This window comes from Ananas comosus, linkage group 22 (assembly GCF_001540865.1).
Source record: "Ananas comosus cultivar F153 linkage group 22, ASM154086v1, whole genome shotgun sequence".
Lineage (NCBI taxonomy): Eukaryota > Viridiplantae > Streptophyta > Magnoliopsida > Poales > Bromeliaceae > Ananas > Ananas comosus.
The window spans coordinates 2,419,213-2,440,154 of record NC_033642.1 but is presented as its reverse complement, the minus strand read 5'-3'; the positions used below and the strand labels follow the sequence as shown (position 1 = coordinate 2,440,154).

General features: G+C 39.6%; 2 long non-coding RNA genes across 2 annotated transcripts; one reads left to right on the top strand and one right to left on the bottom strand.

Annotated features, from left to right (window-relative positions):
* LOC109727457 lies at nucleotides 4,483-6,955 on the bottom strand. Its single transcript, XR_002220779.1, has 3 exons — nucleotides 6,784-6,955; nucleotides 6,075-6,281; nucleotides 4,483-4,723 (listed from the first exon to the last, which is right to left on the bottom strand). It is a non-coding gene; the product is annotated as an uncharacterized LOC109727457 (long non-coding RNA).
* Nucleotides 7,499-9,383, top strand: LOC109727458. The gene is made up of 3 exons (XR_002220780.1): nucleotides 7,499-7,721; nucleotides 8,379-8,446; nucleotides 9,170-9,383. It is a non-coding gene; the product is annotated as an uncharacterized LOC109727458 (long non-coding RNA).

Sequence of the window (20,942 nt, the reverse complement as noted above, 5' to 3'; positions counted from 1 at the left end):
GCGGAGGACAGGCACACTCGATGGTTCGGGCTCAACGACAAATTTTTTTGTGCAGCAAGCTAGCTGGTGTTCGCACTCAGAGGGGCAAGGCATTGGGAGCTAGTGCAGAAGTGAAGACGGACTGCGATAGCAAGGCTCGAGGCCGCGCGGGCGCGAATGTAAGGCGGACTACGAGCAAGACTATGCAGAGTGGCTTGGCGCGCGATGAGGACGTCTGCGTGTTAGGTGGTGGAGAATGTCAGGGACTTAGTAATTATTCAGTCTGACCAAATCCTTGGCCCAACTTCACTAAGTGGGTAGCCAAAGGAGGCCCAAAACCAACAGCCTTTTGTCATGCCCCGTGGTCCTTTTTGGAAGCCAATTTGAAATCGGACTGTCTTTATAAATCAGAATCAGCGAAAAACTGCCCCCTTTTTTTTTTAAAAAAAAAATCTGGACCCTAAAGACATGCAACAGATTCGCCACAAATAAAAGAAATTCTCTGTTCAAACGATAGCCTCTCGTGTATTTGCATAACATAGGACATAATACAAGTGACAATCATGACATACCACTCACACTAACAACATTCACGATTCACATAGATTATCATTTCTTAAGTTTCGCATTCATTCCTACTAGTTGAAAGCGCCTCCCACACGAAGGCTTCACTTTGAAACTCTAGATTTTTGAAAATCCATGAAAAGCCGAAAAGCCACTTTGAAAATCATTTTCCACATGAAAACCTTTATTTCACAGTAAACAAGTTATCACGAGGGGTAGATATCCATTATTTGCGAAAACCACGAGTATACTTTAAAAAAAACTTCGTTTGAAAGCCCAGTCCAAAATCTCAGATGTATTCAAAATCTACGGATATCCAAATCCACGAGTAAATCCACTGAACCATGATACTGTCTAACTACTAACAAGTATGAGGGTGGCAAGAAACTAAGCTGTCAAGTCTATCTACTGACATGCATACAGTAAGCGTCAAACTAAAACTGATACCGTAAGGCCGGGATCTCCTATCTTGAGCTCACTATCTAATATCGTCCTACGCACTATCCTGACTCTCACCACCCGAGCTACTTGAAAAATAGGGAGGGGGGGGTAAGAACATATAAACAAATCTTCCCTCATAGTGGGTACCGTAAGCCGACAAAGGCAAGCTGTAGAAGCCGATGGATGGAAGGGATAAATAGCAGTAGTAACAAATAAATTAGGTATGATGACAAAGAATAACAATCACCGATAATCACCAAAGAAGCTACTACTGTAAAGTGAGATAATAAAGCAATGACCAACCATAGTCAACAATCAAACTAGTGCAATATGCAATAGCAATGATAATTGAGCTAAAAACAACTACGATAATGATATGAATGATCGCTATTGCAAAGGAAGATAAGGAAACGACTATGCATCAACTGCCATTAATAGCACAAGTATACCCAATCAACTGCCATATCACAGGAAGTGAGCCGACTTTGTTAAGCGATCCACAATGACCCATATCGCATCATGACCTCTCGTGATTGGGGTAATCCCATGACGAAATCTATTGTGATCTATTCCTACTTTTACATAGGCATCGAAAGTGGTTGCAGCTTCCATGTCAGTTGGTGATGCTCGTCCTTCACCTCCAGATAGACCAAGCACTGGGTTATGTATTGTGCTGCAACCAATTTCATCCCAGGCTACCAGAACTTTAGGATGCAGCACAGCTTGGTTCCGCCGCGATGAACAGTGTATTGGGACCATTGTGCCTCGAATCGTAAATCTCTCCTCAACTCTGAGTCATCAGACACACACCATCGGCCTCAAAAGTGCAGAAAGCCATCGGAGTAGATAAAGAAGTCCCCCCCTCTTTTGCGGTACTCGACAACTGCCTGCATCTTTGCAAGTACGGATTCGTCTGCTGTGCGAGCGCGATCCACTCCGTCAAGGTGCGCTGCACTACCAAGGTCATCAACTGGGCCGTGGCCCCGGTGGGGGTAATTCCAAGTGACGAAACTCCTCTACTCAGCAATCCTATCTAGCAATCATAAAGGACACCTTAGCTGAAGCATGCTTTCGACTCTGGTGATCCGTGAACACCTCGCAGTGTGTCCTATATAGATAGTGCTTCCATAACTTCGGGGCCAACACCACTGCCGCGGGCTCGAGATCATGCGTCGGATAAATCTTCTCATAATCCTTCAGTTATAGTAATACATAGGCTATGATCCGATCCTGCTGCATGGGCACACACCTAAAATCAAATTGTGAGACATCGTACTAGACCGTGAAGTCCTCACCAAGCTGCTCAACATTTGTCTCTACGAGACCCTGTCAGTGTCGTCCTCAAAGGAACCCTAGCGACTGATGTCCTCAGCAACACTAAACGCCAGTCTCAGGGAGACCCAAGGGCACCTGTCACCACGATCGGATCATAATTTCCTACACTATGACATTCATGATGCACATGCCTCACCGTACGCCGTCACTCGCCGTGACATTTGAGCTAACAACTAAGCTCATGACACATGTCGGACACAGTTTATACCCTTCGATAGCATGACCGAGATCGTAAGAGCTATAACACCGCTTAGTCGTGCATGGCATCGCCACCGAGCTGGTAGGCGACCACGCCCACAACAGAACATCAACCATGTGCAGTGCTCATAGATCAACTGCACAACTACCGCTTGGGAATTACCCAAGTCCTATCACCGATCGAAGATGACCACTACTCTAGCCTTCCCACAAGATGACCTATAGAGATTATCTCGTAGGAAAAATACATCGACCCAATCTTGATACTCCTAAAAGGGATAGGGTACTTCGTCCCAACTTTCACACTATGTTGTCTGCAGCTAACGTACTTATCGAAAGAAATGCGAATTACCCGTAGATCCATCACCAACAACAAGTTGTATAAGTGACACATAAACCAAACCAACCATTACTTCTATACCGCACCGTGGTGCACTAAAACACCATCAAAATATTGAGTTTGCAAGCGGATATTTGAAGCTAGACCAGCCTTTGAGCCTACTCCCTAGTAGCCCTACGACTCTCCACAATAACAGACGATGGCCCGCAACATAAAGTCGCCACCCGCACAAACTAATGTGATTGCAACAAGATTCCGAACTTCAGACAACCAGCTACTAACCCTTTTAAGATTCCCAAGTAATTCCAAGGAGTAGCTCATAACATGCCAAAAGCCTATCGATCCCACAACACACCGATCAAGGTGTTGGGGCAGTCACACACGATGTGTGCACCATAAGGACCCACACCAGAATGGCATCTCAAAGCAGTTCCAAAGTATGCCCACCGGATAAGTGAGCCGGCAGATAGTCAAAGCACCTGCACTGGTAATTTATTGAGTGACAACCTCACCGTACAACCCACGTGCTCATCTCGACCAAGACGTAGTTAACAAGTCAGGCAAACCCGCTCGAAAATACTAGCAATGACCATAACGTCCCACATGAGACTCTATACTGAGTCCTACCATAACCACGATCCATACTCCCAATCCTAAGGTTGGGAGTCATGCCGCCGAAGCTAGGTGGGTCAGATCTCGCCAACACACTGCATTTACCCAAAATTGGGTTTGCTCCTCTCTCCGTGACACTGTGCCACCAATAATGAATAGAGGGATGGAATAGGCGTCACAGCCCTACCCATCAAGCCTAGAGGAGCATTACCTATACCACAACCGCACAATCGGACAGTCATGAAGCCTCGGGCTGCACTCCAGCAGCCCTCGCAGTAGCCATGGTCGAAATCGCTCTATACACCGTCTCCGTGGAGATACTCGCAGTGAAACTCGTGCGCTATGTAGGGAGTGTGGCTTGGGCACTGGCAGTTGAGACGATCGCTTAGTCCTATTAAATAATATCACCTGGCCCCTCAAGGCCCTATCTGATAAGAGTGGCTACACCTGGTGAATATCATCCCGCCACTCGATGTCTGTATTGGTACACCGTCATCAGTCCCGACAGAGACACGAGTCTGCGAAAATCGTAATACGCACGGAGTAATAACCATATGCCTCGAAACTATTAAAGCTCGACCAGAACATTAGGACTCAATCCCAGCAACCTTGCACGCGCGTGCCTATCATCTTAGGTCTTTCTATGGGTCAACCTAACTAGTGGTTCAGTTTCATTTAAAAAAAAAAACTATAAGTGAAGTCGTGGTTGGACCATTTCTCTGATACCGTCTTAATCTGTCACGCCCCAGGGTCCTTATTGGAAGCCAATTTGAAATTGGGCTGTCTTTATAAATTAGAATCGGCAGAAAAACTACCCCTTTTTTTAGAAAAGAAATCTGGACCCTAAAGACGAACAACAGATGTCACGCCCCGAGCTCCGCCTATTTCGTCGTATTCGAGCACGCTAATGGACCGCCAAACGGACAGAGCTTCCCCTGTACGTTCAAGGCGTCACAATCCATGCAATACACGTGGTTCCAAATAGGAACAATATTCAACATAGATTGCATAAGTATCAAAAACATAAAATGCTAAACGATGCTATTACAAGCATTCATCTTACAACTTATACATATTACAATATTACATTTTTCAAGTACCACTAAGTTATACAAATTATTATAAGTTTGTTTCTTTCATTTTATACCCTTAGCTAGACCACTTTAGGGTACCGCTATCTCTGGTCTCGGTGGTAGGGCGCTATCTACGGAACTACGCCCTTTCCTCGCGCCGCCGCTCCGCTCACGTGGGAACCTGAAATCCCCAAAACAACGTGGGGTGAGAACTATATAAATATAGTTTCCAGTGGGCACGGCCACCCAAGTGAAGAGCTCGACCCACCAGGTCCAAAGGAGGCACTGCAACATGTTAGTCCAACAGATATCCACAGATAGTTTATGCAAATATTAAATACATGTGTATGCCTTAAGATATGCAATATGCAAATTATGCAACAATATATAAGTAGATCTATTGATTCTACTTTCTATCTCACTATCCATAGCTCATATCCAACTAGCTTCTAAGGTTTCATCTACCTTAATCAAGTTATCCACCCGACTCGATCTTGAGTCAATCATCTGCAGAATACCGCATCAAGTCAGGCTCGAGGTGAAGGACGTCTCACAAGCACCTCAGCCTTAAGTCCACTCGACTATAGATCTACCACAGGGTGAGGAGAACCGTCGAACCCCGAGACCATAAGTCACTTAAGCTCAACGGGCGAGGAGAACCAACATACCCGTTTTGAGCTCATACCGGGCGAGAAGAACCAACATACTCGTTGAATCACTACCGGGCGAGGAGAACCAACATACCCATAGTTCTGATTCACTTGCTTCATGGCATACCGGGCGAGGAGAACTAACGTACCCGTTGAATCACTGTCGGGCGAGGAGAACCAACATACCCGCAGTTCTGATTCTATTTTTGCTAATCCACTTGTCTCAACCACTGCATTTGCAGCCACCATTCCTAAGGATTCCGGAATCCACTTCCAAATCTTAAGGGTTTAACACTTACCCTATGTTGTCGACCTTTCTAGGTCTAAACCATTCATTTCCTAGTGGTCCTTCTACCACTATAATCCACAACTTAGTTTCAAGTACACTAAGTGTCACTATACCTCATAACCTGGGTTCAATCACACTAGGTTCTATATCAATTTTACCTAGATCTCGACTCTAGGTTCACTTATTCAATCTATGTTCAATAACACTAGGTTCATGTCCAATCTATGTTTAATAACACTAGGTTCATGCCATTCGATCTACTTATCATCCTAGTTGTCCACACCTAGGATTGTAGTTTACACGTTCTCACTTTGTAACTGTCGAGTTCTCTGACAAACTTAGATTTATCGACCCATTTTCAACTTATAAGAACCTAGCATGTTCACAATATGTCAACTTTCATACATCATCTAGCATTATCCACAATATATCAATATGCATATTCCAATGGTAGGTAACATTAATTAACACAATATGATTCATGCATTCATATTATCAATCATAATCTACCACTATACATATATGCATCAATAATAATCATACTTTACTTTGGCTTGGAAGCGACCTAATCGCTTCGGTAAAGCACAACTCACCTTTAATTGATACCGGGATGCGAGAAATCCACTTTCCGGGATTTAGGAACAATCGCAATTCTCGCTTGCGACAAACGAAGCTAAAATAAGGTTTTTCCTCAATAGCTTGCCGTAGGCTCGTAGAAACACCGATCCGAGCTTCCCAACAAGTCGGTTTTACCCTCAATTAAGTTTATATGTGATCAATTCCAAGCTAGGCTCCCAATCCTACAAAATAGCATTTTCGATCTTAGGCTCTACATACACTGTTTCTACAACATTTCACAAAATACATAGAATAATTCAACTCTTTAGTAGCCCAAGAACCTCAAAACTCATTAATTCAAAGGATTTACATCAATTCCCTAATCAGGAATTACAGGATACTAACCCTATTCCCAGCTGTCAAGTAAACCCACATGCTATTTACATACATAGCTCTCTCTAGGTTTCACATAGCAATTTTAGTTTTAGAAACCTAAAATTCTATTGTCTACTCCTCCTTTACGTTAAATACCATGAACCATAATCAGGAAATATGTCTCTCATACCTCAGGTTTCATCCCCAACAAATAATTCACATGTACATATATATATCTATATATATGCTGTGCACACACAATTCTTTAAGATTTTTCATGGTAATAGAAGTTCTAATACCTCAAAATCTGTAGCTTAATCTCTTTTAGAGCAATAACCTAACTCTAATCTAAAATTAGATCAAACCTACCTCAACTTGGAAGCTTCCCACGAGCTGTTCTCAGCTCCTGGACCTTCCTCTCAGCTGAAATCACTAAGAAAACCGAACTCCACACAAACCCTCTTCACCAACTTCAGCCACCCTAGGCTTGTAGAGAAAAAAAGAAAAGAAATGAAAAGAGAATGAAGTGGAGAGGATATTTGGTAAGTAGCAGCAGCTGGGGTAGGCTGCGGTTTAAGGATAAGCCCAAAAAAATGCAACTAAACCCCTCCACGAGGCAGGAATTCTGTTTTTACAAAACAGTCCCTGCAGCCCACTTAACAGCAGCAGCAGTAACAGCTAGCAGCAGCAGCAGCAGCAGCAATAGCAGCAGCAACAGCAGCAGCAATAGTAGCAATTGCTCCTAAATCCTCCACAAAAATTAAAATTGCTGTTTACACTGTAGTCCCTGTAGTTTTCTGTACTTGACAACAGCAATTCTGAGTCATTTTCTCGCGTCAACTTCGCTCTAACACTTCCGAACAGTTCTAAAATCTGCCACTTAACTACCCTATCATCTCCAAAATGATTTGGAGATATTATAAATGTAACACCCCATACTTTTAACTTCTTGTTTTGACTCCTATTCTTTTGAAACTTGGACCTTTTTGTAAATATTATGAGTACGGGGGCTTGGCGGCATATTGTTTATTTAATCCCTAATCTAATTAAGTTCTTTTTCCTTTTCTTTTCATTCCGGATGAACCCCCTAACCCGATCAATCCTTTTTTTTTCCCCTCTTCCGTACGACTCCCTATCTCTCTCATTCTTCAAAGCACCTTACGCGTCTGCTGCTCCGCACGTGCGCGCGCGACGCTATCCGATCGTCGCCATCATCCGTAGCCGTCTCCGCCGCAATCCTCTTTGGCCGTTATTTTTTGGTTCGCTATCGAGGGTATCCTGCCGTCATCTTCACCATTTTCGAGAAGGTTTTTTTCTTTCCCTCATTTTACCTCTATATCGAATCTTGTGATCATCCAACCTCTTTGTTCATTGTTTTATTATTATTTTGAATACTCGTCTCATGATGATTGAAATTTGAAACCATCAAAATCTGATTTCGTTATATCTAATCTTCGTCGTTCGAACCGTTTAATTTCATATCTTGTATCCTCTGTATGATCTAGTTGCATAAAACTTCACATATTGTACACACTTATTGGAATGTCCGCTTTATGTTCGACGAAATGCCTAAAAGAAGGCATACATTGTTTTTGTTCCCATCTTGATTTTATCTAAATATTGATTTGCATATCAATATTTCAACATCTGAAAACCCTCTTTTTGAGCATTAGATCCTTCGTTTATTATCTAAAACTTCATTCATGTTATCTTACTTCTTTGAAAACTTTAATATTTGAAACTCATCATCCTTTTGATTGCTAATTGAGTTTCGTCGAATGTATTCTAAATCTCTTTCGTGCTCCATCTTGACCTTTTTGCATGCATTTGTAGCCGATTTTGTCAACCTATGTGAACCTATCTGAATTCAGATTTTTGTATAAGCTTGCTTTCTAAATGTATATATGTCATCTTTGTAAGTTTATTTTAAGTAGCTTATAGAGAATCATGTTTCTCTATTTTAGGTTCCGGTGATTGATTTTTCGCGCAATTTTCAATTGGATAGCTTCTTAGCTTAGAAGCCGCTTTTGAGGTAAGCGACCAGACACCCGTTAGTTTTTCGTAAGATAAATTAGAAAAATATTTAGATTGTATGAAAATCTTATTTTGTAGATTTCAAAATTACGGGTTGAGCATATTATTAAATATTTCTGTAAATTGAGCTTCAACTGTGATTGACAGGTCTTTTTAGCAAAATGAACTTTTGAAATTTGATAATCTGTTTTGTAAATTAGTGACTGGATAATTTTTGAATTATGATTTCTCCTAATATTCTGCTATGCTAATGTTGGCCATGTCGACGTGTATTTTGTTATAGAAGCTAGTTTCATCTTTGTATTGCGCCTTCGGGTGCCTGCGCCTATCCACGCCTCTGTTTTGTTTGCACTTTTGGGTGCCTTTGTTTTGTACATGCACTTTCGGGTGCCTCTGTTTTGTACATGCACTTTCGGGTGCCTCTGTTCTGTTTGCAACTTCGGGTGCTTCTGCTTTGTTTGCACCTTCGGGTGCCTCTGGATCTCGCCAACGGATCATATGATATAGTTAAGTGTCAGGGACTTAATGTTTACTTCGTTTATATGTCGAAAGAGAAACGCTTTGTAAAATTTATAGTTTCGATCCGATCTGAATTTTAAGTTTTGATAAAGTCTTGTTTTCTGAAATTTTGCAAATTATAAACCAGTCGCTTAAATTAATTTTTGTATTTATTTATTTATATGCTTAATCCGACTAATGTGGTGTATGGTTGCTTACCCAGATACCGAGACTGATTTGCCGGGCGGGGCTGAGACCAAGTGAACGTTAGACGTAGCTAGTTTTGTTTTAGTCCTTTTTTTTTTTACATCTAGTATTTTCGGATGTGAATCTTTGGACTTCGTATATAATCGTTTGTCATTTGCTTTTATTTCGTTATTTCTTCGTACCCACTTTTGTCACTTATGGTATTTTGTAGACCGAATCTCTCTTGTGATTCGTAGTAAGCTTTAGTTTTGTGATTCGTAGTAAGCTTTAGTTTTATAGATGTTAGAATTCCGTTTGATTTTAGTTGAAATTCAATTTCTTAATCTCATCTTATGATTCTTTGGATTTAGTGGAAAAATTGGTAATTATCTTTTTGCTAGTTTCCGTCTGATTCTGTAGCCTTACATATTTGCTAGTTTAGCAGGTATGCGGCGTCTGTTACGCCTCGGGTTTGGGGTGTGACAATAAATCATCCTCATTGTTCACTTTTGATTCATTTAATCAAAGTTAGCGCTTTAATCCGAAAATTCTCTGTAAATTTTGTTTCGCGCCCAATTTGCGCCGAAACACTCAATTATCTTCAGAATTCATTCCCATACCTCCAAAATCACTCGGGAATGATACACGACCAGTTCAAGCTTCACTTTGATCCTTTAGATCAAAGTTAACATTGCAACTCGAACTTTTCGGTACATTACAACAGATCCGCCATAAATACAAGAAATTCTCTGTTCAAACGGACAGAGTCTCCCTTATATTTGCACGGCAAAGCACATAGTACAAGTGACAACCATTACATACCACTCACACTAACAACATTCACAATTCACACAAATTATCATTTCTTAAGTTTCACATTCATTCCTACTAGTTGAAAGTGCCTTCCCACACAAAGGCTTCACTTTGAAACTCTAATTTTTAAAAATCCACGAAAAACCAAAAAATCACTTTGAAAATCATTTTTCATATGGAAACCTTTATGTCACAGTAAACAAGCTACCACGAGGGGTAGATATCCATTATTTGTGAAAACTACGAGTATACTTTAAAGAAAACTTCGTTTAAAAGCCCAGTCCAAAATCTTTCATGTATTCAAAATCTACAGATATCCAAATCCGCGAGTAAATCCACTGAACCACGATATTGTCTAACTACTAACAAGTATGAGGGTGGCAAAAAACTAAGCTATCAAGTCTATCTATTGACATGCATATAGTAAGCGCCAAACCAAAACTGATTCTGTAAGGTCAGGATCTCTATCTCGAGCTCACTATCTAGTATTGTCCTCACGCACTGTCCTGACCCTTATAGACCGAGCTACCTGAAAAATAGTGAGGAGGGTGAGAACATGTAAACAAGGCTCTTCTCCTAGTGGGTACCACAAGTCGACGAAGGCAAGCTGTACATGGTGGATGGAAGGGATAAATAGCAGTAGTCACAAGTAAATCCGGTATAATGACAAAGAATAACAACCACTGATAATTACCAAAGAAGCTACTACTGTAAAGTGAGATAATAAAGCAACGACTCAACAGTCAAACTAGCGTAATAGCAATGATAACTGAATTGAAAACAACTGTGATAATGGTATGAATAACCGCTACTGCAAAGGAAAATAGGGAAACGACTATGCGTCAGCTGTCACTGATAGCACAAGTATACCCAATCAACTGCCATATTGGTCTAAGGAGCTCCGGCTATGCCACGACCGCTCTACTAGGGATATGACTCTAGCAGTAGACCACTGGGTCTCCCTGGCATATGACCCAGCACTGAGCCACTGGGCTTACGGGTCAGATGTACGACCACTTTTCTAGAAAAGAACACCTTTTGCGGTGGATCGGACCATTGGTGTACGTGAAATGCATGAGCTGTGGCGATCGATGCGATATGCTCAATGGCCAACAACGACAACAAGCCGATAAAACAATCCACAACCATATCCGACCAAATCCGGTCTAATATTCCCGAAGGAATGTCACCATGCCACTGACCTATCAGGTCTATATAACTGTATCAACAACTACGAAATGTCATCAGTGATGAAGTCATGCAACGATAATCAATCACCGGAGTGCTACTTTACTACTAGATCAATCATAATACTATAAGACGAACAACTGTAGAGTAGACCAACGAGCGCCAGGTAGTGTGCAAGATGCTTAGCATATAATCATGATAAGCTATGCAATTCAAATAGGAGAAAAAAGATAAGAAGTCATCGAGCATGAGCTGCTGTACCGGCTTCGGATCGAAGTACTCATCTGTATCACCGGTCGCTGGGAAAGACCGCCGGAGGTCCGGCATCGTAGGGGGAGAGGGCCTGAGGCTGGTGCGGGCCTCCTTACAGCTTGGGTCCACAAGAAAGAAGAGAGAGGGAGAGAGAGATTGAGAGAAGATTGAGAGAAGGTTGAGAGAGAGAGAAAAGGATCATAGTGGCCAGAACAGGGGCCGCTGACGGCTGGGCGGCGCGCGGCGCGCGTAGGGATGAGGGGAGGTGGTGGCTGTGAGAAGGAGAGGGATGTGGGGGTATATGGTGGAGAGAAAAGAAGAGAAACCCTAGGGTTTCTCTTGAGCAACATGGAAAAAATGCAGAAAAACCCCACAAAAATTCTAAAATTTTTCTCAAGTCCTTCACAGCATGTGTAACTCACAAAATGACGCCTCCGTGTGTGATTTCGCACAATTTGGCACCTGAAATGTTGGGGGATTTTTCGAAACGCAATTTTCCCCAAAAGACCTCTACTCGATAATTGTGCAATTTTGGACGATCCGCTATCAGAATTGCGAATAGACTTTGCCAACACTTCTGGTACTGCCGGACTTCGAGATTACATTTTTGTTTCGTGTGATTTGGTCCCGAATTCGTGAAGATCCACTCCCCTCTTGCTCTCACAAATATAGCAATATAGCCACTATATATATATATATATATATTCAAATTTTTGAATTGAAAATTTGAAATTTTGAATTCCTCCTTTTACAATATCCCAGATATTACACCTTTCATGAGAGGTGAATGGGCATGTAACTGCTGCAATTAATACCTTCATAACTGCCAGCGGAAACCCAAGAGTCATGGGCAACCCTTATGATCATCTTGCAATCATTAGGCATTAATGAGGGCTCATTACTATGTGATTGTGGGTGAGTTAATATGTGCTTTAATGTGTGTTTAGTAGTGAGTTAGCATGAGCTATATTCAATATATCTTGGAGCCTATAAGTAAGAGGGTTGGCTAAGGCCAAAGTAGAGAAGATAGAGACACAAGAGGTGTTGTGTTTTGTAGTCCTATTAAACTAAGTAGTGGAGTACTTAGTTTTTGGGAACCTCTGTTTCTCTCTTTTCTCTTCTTTTTGCATACTTAGTTGTAGGGAGTGGAGGTCCAAGCTAGCAATAAGGAGCTAGGCTTGCCCATCTTCGAGCAGGAAGGCGTGCGCCTTACGGGCTTTGCGAACAAAAATTCTAAGGCTGTGACAGCATGCTTTGGTGTGAAATTCGGATTTTTTTCTCCTTTTGGCAAGTTAGATGACTACGAATATTTAGAAAATGGAACTATCACAACCACTGGTCTTATGGCTTGACCAAGGATGTAATCTCAATGCTGCCCCAAGATCTTTTGTGCAGCTTACCTTTGCATCCTCACCATCCTTCATTTGCTATTAATTTTTTCCTCGACTTAAGCTACTGAATTCTGCCTCAAATTAAGATAGCCCTAGAGTTAGGTTCACTCTTACCTCTCCACAGACAACACTTTTGTCACTATTAAGCTACCCTCCCTTGGTTTGATGTTAAATCATTGCATTCTCTAGGTGGTCAGTTGTTACAACAAAGAACTATAGCTTTCCAAAGTGCTTGGTGTATTTTCTGCATAAGCTAACCTAAGTTTCTATGTATTTCACCGAAAGTTAAATAAATAGAGAATATTTAATCTATCTACTCTTGCTTATCATAGGATTGTTTGTTAGTGTATTCTTAAGAAGTCACATGAGAACGTGCAAGTAATCTTAACTATTAAGGATATGATCAAATATTACATAATGTTTTAATTAGCATTCATTATTACTCATTTTTTTCCTATTGTGTTGGTTATCCAAAAGTAACATTGAAAACCTATTTATTTGTAGGCTTTGAACTTCTATTTATTTATTCTATTTTTTATTATTCTTCATTCCTTTTTAGTCTGTTACTATATGCTGAAAGAATGATGTGTCTATTTTTTTACCTTCATTTTATATCACAAGTTATGACATTTAATTACCTTTAATTAGTTCGTCTTCTTATTGATTTTCTTTATTTTTTCTTACTATTTGTTGTTAATATTACATCACTATTATCCACATTCTCTTCACCAAATTGTTATAGTATAATTTTCTTTATTCTTAAGGTGTAGAAAGAGATCAAAGCATGAAAGAGCATTGGATCCACATTTCCCAAAATGTGAAGAAGTTTTCAAAACTCTAGATTCATATATTTGTAATTGTATAAATTTGCCTATATTGCACTTTACCAATTTATTATCGTATGCTTTTGATTACTTATGAGGCTGTGATTATTCTGTCTTTCACCTTTTATCTCTTAATATTATGTATAATGTTTTGATAAGAGTTCTTAGTTTGCTTCTCTATAGAAAACTACTTGCAGACATTCCTTTTGCTTCAACCAAATGTTATATCTTTTTCGAAATTTTTTGGCATATTTGATAACAATAGCTAACAATGCTCAGAGGTGTTTGATCGATGTGCGCATTTAATTGCTATTTACTACACGAATGATAGATGATTCTTTTTTGCAAATCTAAAAATAGATTGTAAGAACAAGAAGAATTTTAGAGCTTCCTATTCAAATAGCATAACCATGTCGTAACCTTAGTTTTAAATGAGTTTAACATGCTCACTTAACCCTCTGATTTGTAATCAAAGTAAAAAAAAGAAAAAGATATGGAGCAATTGCTACCTGAGAACGGAAAAGTACTTAATAATATTTCTTATTTTGCTTTGTAGTTTTCGCTTCGTATTTGCTTTCTAAATACTATTGTCACTCTTTAAGGATTTGATCTATATTAATTTATTTTTTCTTGCACATTCATTTTAGGCTTATAATCTAATTCTTTGGTGAGATTTGTCGTTTCATGTAATTCTTATAGGATTTTTCTTATTATTCAACATGCTAGAAAGGTAAAGAACATCTACTCTGTAATATCTGAGGTTTTGAATAAAGGAATTCAAATTTGAATTTTGAATTTGATATATATATATATATATATGTGTGTGTGTGTGTGTGTGTGTGTGTGTGTGTGTGTGTGTATGTGTAGGTGGTTTTCGGAGAGGATGGTTTCGTTGCAAATTGGTCACCGAATCGGGCAAAACAAAATAGTGATGTTGATGCCAAGGACGTACTAAACGCGCTGATGCAGTCTGTTCGCAAATCCGACAGACGGATCACCTGATATCGTGTGAAGATCGGGAAGGGGTCGAAATTGGCAAAACGGAAAAGTCGCAAAACTCTCCATATTATGCACCGTTTTGCTTGATTTCGAATTTTGAGTTGCGTACGCGCAAAATACACGCACTTGAGGGACTTAGTTAAAAACAATCATCTTTGGAGGACTATCATGCAAAATTACACTTGGTTTAAATTGGCATTTAGGGTTTCATTGATGAAACCCTAACCCTAGATGCCTTCCTCCCTCAGCTGATCCCCTGCCTCCGTCAGCACCTCCCCCTGCACTAGCCGCCCACACCCCGTCCGCCTGCGCACGTCGCCGGCCACCGGAATCTACCCCTTCACCCTCTCCATCATCTTCTCCACCACCTTCCTCCACCTTTGTCCGAGCAGCAACTTGGAGGGCTCTTCACCCACGGGCTCCTCCCCTAGCCGTGCTCCGATCTCCAGCAACCTTCCCTACCGATCGCCGCTGTCCCCGCATGCCGTCATTGCCGGCCTGGCAGCCTGCGGCCAAGCTGAGCCAGCTCGGGCTGAGGTAGCTCTGGCTCCTGGCCCTCGCGCCGCCGCTACTTAGGACCACTTGGGTTGCCCTTCTCCGACCTCTGACGACCTCCCCCGCCAGTCGCAACTGTCCCTGCGCGCCGCCGCTGCTGCTCTGGCAGCTTGCGGCCACATGGAGCAAGCTCGGGCTGAGGCAGAGTCATCTCCTCTCTCGCGCGCCGCCGCCGCCTGGGGCCAGCTGCGCCTTCTCCCTCCGGCCTCCGGCGACCTGTCGCCGTTGCCTCTGAGCGCCCCGCTTGTCGCGGTGGCCGCCGCAGCTCCCTGAACCGGAGCCCTAGCGGTGCGGACTCACCTTGCTCCGCCGCCCCTCCGGCTGCTTCCCGCTACCCGCCGCCGCGAGCGTCGACCTCCCCACACCGGTTGCAACAGCCTGCTACCGGTGCCCGCCGTCCGGCCGTTGTCGGCCAACCTGAGCTCCCTTTGACCAGGTAAGCTTGTATTAAGCTATTTTGTCCATCGTTTCCTGTTCGGGTCACTGTTCCGGCGACCTGGCGGCACCTCGATGCTTTTGAAAGTGAGCATGATGATCCTTGATCAGTGCTGATCATCGTGCTCATCTCCTTTAGGGTCAGTAAGTCCCGGTTTTTGAATTAAGCGCAGTTTAGGTTCAGCGCACGTAGTTCGCTGAACTTTTGTCGCTGTCGCGTTGTCCAAAGTGGACGGTTATGCTCTGGATCATGAGCACGGACTCCGACACGACGAGACCTATCAGCATGTGTCTCGGCCGGCCTCGAAATCCCTCAATTGTGCTGTCGAGCTGTAAAATCTCGAAAATCACATAAAATGATGTGATTTTATGTGATTGTAAGGACTTTTGTGCAAATGTACACTTCGTGGCTGCTATGGGCAGTGTGTGCGGGTGGCGGGTGATCTCTAGACTGATTGTCCAAGGCCCGAGGCCTTTGCGAAAATTGAATATCGATTTTCGGTGCGTTTTTCGGCGAAATTCGCCGACGGAACGCGATTTCGGTTCGGATTTCTTCCGACAATGCATTAGTGTATTATACTTTGTCACTGAGCCTTATTGGCTGGTTACTTACGTTGTTTTGAGGGTTCGGAGACGACGGGTGAGCAACGGTGGGTTCGGTGTTGAAATTGACACTTTCGGGAACCCGGATCGGAACGGTTATCCGACGATAACCGTTTCGATGTGAGTTTACGTGTTTTGCAGCCAGGACACCTTTATTATGGTGTTGTGTGGCAGTGGGTGACTCGTGGCGCTAGTCGGTGAGTCTCGGGACACTTCGTTGTTCCCGGCGGAGTCCCGGTGCGATTTTTGGGACTTCCGGCGAGTTACGGTAATCGATTTTGGAAAACCGATTCCCGTGGGATTAATTGTGGGGTTGTGAGTTTAGTGTTTTATATTTATGGGTTGGATTCTAACCCGGCTTCCACAATCGAAAGACAGGCGCTACGTTCGTACATGTGGGTATTTCGATCCGAAGTCGGTACAGTGGTGCACGCTCGGTGACATTTTCTCCACTCTCTCTTTACTATGAGTCCTCAATTGTATAGAACTTGAGGTTAGAAAAATCATTGATAGTGCTAATTGTGCATTAATATGTAATTTCTTTCTTTTACTTTCTCATTATTTTATTTGTGGCCTTTGTGTTGCATATACTATTATACTGCTTCAGTTTATTGAATTAATATGTTATTTATAAACTTACTAGGCATTATAATTGATCGCTTATCATGTGTATTCTTATAATTGCAATATATATGTATAGGAATTACTGCAAAGTGGTTCATTTATGTAATAGCTTAGAATGTGAACAATGCACTTATATTATACTTTCGTCCTCACATAATGTGTAAGAAAATTTTAAGAAAGATCTGTACATCTATCAACTTCAACGCGTATGTCGCTTTACCAGTAGAAATTAAAGTACATGCATAGGTTATAGGAAAGTACAATAAATACAAATATAGGTTATGTCATCTTCATGCAAAGATTATTAAAATTAAAATTTATATTTAGTAATAAAAATATAACAACATATTTATTATTTAATATCTTTACAGTAAGCCGTACATAATTATAATTTAGCATATAAAAAAAAATGGAGAAAAGCGTTACCACTCGCGTGTCACGTACAGGAGTCTTCCCAAAGTTGCCAGTTCCACGTGTCGCTGCTGCTGCTGCTGCTAACCCGTTTTGTTTGTAAAAGGTGGTCAGAACAAGAGGAGGAGGATGAGAGGGGGAAGAGAAAAGGTGAGAGAAGGGGAGGGTGCGGGGGAATGTATATATGTAACGTGCATGGCATCGTGAAGAGGAAAAATTCTAGAATGCAACGGATATATTAGTGACGTGGCGTAACAAACTAATCAAATTAATTTTTTTAAGAATATATGTTCCATCATGATTGTAAAAAAGTATTTTTATTGTACTTTTGTTTGAAAAGAAGAAATGTGATTGGTTTGTTATTGATGACGTGGTGCAAGTGTGACAGTGTAGAATTCCTCCGTGAAGAGAGAGGGTCAATTTGCCGGGCCACGCGTTGAGCCGCGCTAAGGTAGGTTTGTTGCCGTACTTAACAACCCGAGTGGGTGGGCCCCACGTGTCACTCCTCGTACCATTTCTATTTTTCTGCATGAAAGGGCGGGACACGCCTCATAGTTCGCCTCGTAACTGAAAAATTTTAGAATGCACCAGTTATATTACTGACATAGTATCTCCAACCAATAGAATTGGCTGGGTTCACCCGTCCTATCATGATTAATAGAAAAATATTTTTATTATATTTTTCTCTCAAGAAGAGATATCTAATTAACTTGTTACTGATGATATGGTGCAAGTGTGATACTGTAAATTTTTTCTGTATAACTCTACTATGTAGCAACTACAGGCATATTATTGGGTGGTGCCCAGGGCTCCAATTAACCAGTTGGAGCAAGTAATTATCATTTATTTATTAAAAAAATATAAGTGAAAAATATATAAATAAAAAAAATAAATTTAAGAAAATATAAATCCGCATTTTATTTTATTTTATTCTTTTAAATTTCATGTGTTTTTTTCTTCAAAACAATACAAAATTGCATAATATTTTCTAAATTGTTCAAAATTAAAATAATTCCATCTCTCTCACAATAATTAATTACTTCTTTCTTCTTTGTTACAAACAAGTCCCATATTTTATTAAAAGTTTTAGTTTTTTAAATAAAAGCACATTAACCAGTCAAATATAATTTTTTTTAAACTTAATCTTTCTCACTTTTGTCTTATAAAAATAATATATTAGAAGTAATTAATTATTGTGAGAGAGATGGAATTAATTACTTCTTTCTTCTTTGTTACAAACAAGTCCCATATTTTATTAAAAGTTTTAGTTTTTTAAATAAAAGCACATTAACCAGTCAAATATAATTTTTTTTAAACTTAATCTTTCTCACTTTTGTCTTATAAAAATAATATATTAGAAGTAATTAGCTCCTTACATGTGCATTGCTTTCTAAAATTATTTTTTATAAAATTTTTTCTTCTATAAATTTTATTTCTGAAAATTTATATTTTTAATTTTTTTTGCTTATATTTTTGATTTTTTTAAAAAAAGGAAAACAATAACGCCCCCTTTTTTTTTCCCAAGCCGCACGAATGGTGAGTCATGCGGTCTCAAGTTGTTTTCATTAGATTTTTGTTCAATTAACAGGTCTACATATATATTAAAAAATTCATAAATTTTAAGATTAGTTTTTTTTTTTTTTTTATGAACAAAACTATTTCTTTATACATGTTTGATTTTTTAATATATATGGATAAACTTTAAATTATCCCACTATGGTATGATATAACGTATTTTACTTTGCCAAATTTACCATTTGGCTCAAAATGTTGCAATGAATTGACAAAGACATAGTTTTATTTTTGTTCCAGTGTAAGAAACTATTATTAAACAAGATAACAAACTAATACTTTTTTATTACTACAATAAAGAAAAGTGCGTGTCATAAGATAGTAAAATACATCCTATAGTTTGTAGAAGAATTTTTTTTTAAAAAAAATTAAGAGTAAATCTATGGTGAAACAAAAATAAAGTTAGAAAATAGTTAAGCACAATTTTTTAAACCATAAAAATAAATCACAGGAGAAAAACTTGAAGTTTATCCTAAATCTTTATAATACCTAAGTTCATATATACATAAAAAAGAGTTTTAAAACTTATGATTTTTAATGTATAAACCTATTAGATATTTTACATCACGTATATCATATTTTCTTCCCCTTCTTTTTTTACTTTTCTAATATAAATATAAGGGTATAATTTCCTATATACCTCTCAAAACTTCGGAAATATCCAATTTATCCCTACTTGTTTTTTATTTTCAATATACTGTTCATATGTTCCTTCGTTATTCAAAAACACCCCCACAATTGCCACCCGTTAAGTTTTTTCGGATTAAACGTGAGTTAAATGTCTACCAGAGTTTTAAAAAAATCAATATATCTCTTTTGCCCATAACTTAAGGGTAAATAAGAAAAATTGGTAATGGCAGAGAGATATATTTGAAAAGACCAAAAGTTAAAATGCTTTTTTTGCTCCTAACTTAAGGACAAATAAGAAAAGTTGGTGATGGTAGAAGGATGCATTTGAAAAGGTAAAATAATAATTTTACAAAAATAACGGCTATTGTTAACAGTTCAGTAATAGAATCTAGGGATATATTTGAAATAACTTAGAACGTAAAAAAGTACTTTTAATATTAGCATTTTAAGAGAGGTAAATTAAAAATCGAAATTTTCAGGAGTATATAAGCAATTGCCCTATATATAAAATATAGAGTACGGTGCATGAATTGCACATAAAAACATCTAGTTTAGGCAATAATTTCTCCCCCAGTCTGAGGCTTTGTTACATTCCTTAGCTACTTGTTAAGGATACTTTTTACTGCACTGGGCTGATGTAGTATATAAAAATTAGTGAGCAATTAATATTAATGCTTATTAATAAGAGAAGGGAAAACTTCAAAAACCCCCCCTGTGGTTTCATGCATTCTCACTTTAGTACCCTGTGGTTTAAAACGTATCATTTTGCCCCCCTGTGGTTTCGTTTTTATCTTTTCAGAAGCTTTTTCGTTAATATTTTGTTAAATTATATACAAAAAACTTCAGATAACCATCTATGTTTATCGAATATTCACTTTAGTATCCTTTAATTTTAATTTTGTCACTGATTTAAGAAAAAAAAAATAATAAAATTGATAACAAAAAGAGAAAAATGAAACCACAGGGGGGCAAAATGATACGTTTTAAACCACAGGGTATGAAAGTGAGAATGCATGAAACCACAGGGGGGGTTTTTGAAGTTTTCCCATAAGAGAAATGTGAGTACCCAAAAAGCTGATGAGTTGACAAACATGTATAAATGGGTTAGGACTTAGAATTTAGGCATAATGGTTACACTTAGAATTTCATAATATATTTAAGATTTAGTAATTAATGGTTAGAATGTAATAATGATATTATCACATCATCAATAGTATTGTAGGGTACTTGAGGGTACATGTAGCGATATCCTATAAATAAAAAGAGAAGTACTTGATGGACCTTAAAATCCGTGTTTTGTAATATTGTTCATGTGTTGGAATGCATGTGTGAAGGGTTTAGAGTTATTGTTGATGCGTTGGAATGCATGTGCGAAGGGTTTAGAGTTTAGGCCCTGTTTGGTTTGGGAGATAAGCGGGGATAACGAAAGTTATCCCCGCTATTCTGCCAAACGGGGTAAAATTTGGCAGGAATATTTTATCCTGGTCAAACTTTGCTATTCCCGATTGTTCCG